Consider the following 357-nt stretch of genomic DNA (forward strand, 5'->3'; position numbering starts at 1 on the left):
AGTTCCAAAACCTGATTTTCTGATCGAATCGATTCTTTCACTTTGTCGAACTCGAAATGGAGGCTCTCTTTACCAAGAGGAGAAGATAAGGTCTTTTGGCAATAGAAGGCATATTACTAATTGATTCTTTGGCCATTTTGTGTTCGAATTCTAAACCGGCGAGGCGCTGCTGGATGCTTCTGATCAATAGAACACGAAGAAGAAGATAAAAAAAAGGTTATGATGAGCTTGATCAGAGGAAAGGTTATGATGAGCATCTATTTGAGTCGATTATTTCCAAGATCTAATTCCAGTTTTTTCTTATGTAGGGGAAACGCCTTACAATCTGAAGTTTTACGCTTAAGGGAAGAAATGTTC

At 38.1% G+C, this 357-nt stretch overlaps 1 pseudogene; it reads left to right on the forward strand.

Moving 5' to 3' along the window:
• The first annotated feature begins 40 nt into the window (after positions 1-40).
• Positions 41-357, forward strand: part of LOC124892134 — a 1252-nt pseudogene continuing 935 nt past the window's right edge.

This window comes from Capsicum annuum, unplaced genomic scaffold (assembly GCF_002878395.1).
Source record: "Capsicum annuum cultivar UCD-10X-F1 unplaced genomic scaffold, UCD10Xv1.1 ctg44125, whole genome shotgun sequence".
Taxonomy (NCBI): Eukaryota; Viridiplantae; Streptophyta; class Magnoliopsida; order Solanales; family Solanaceae; genus Capsicum; species Capsicum annuum.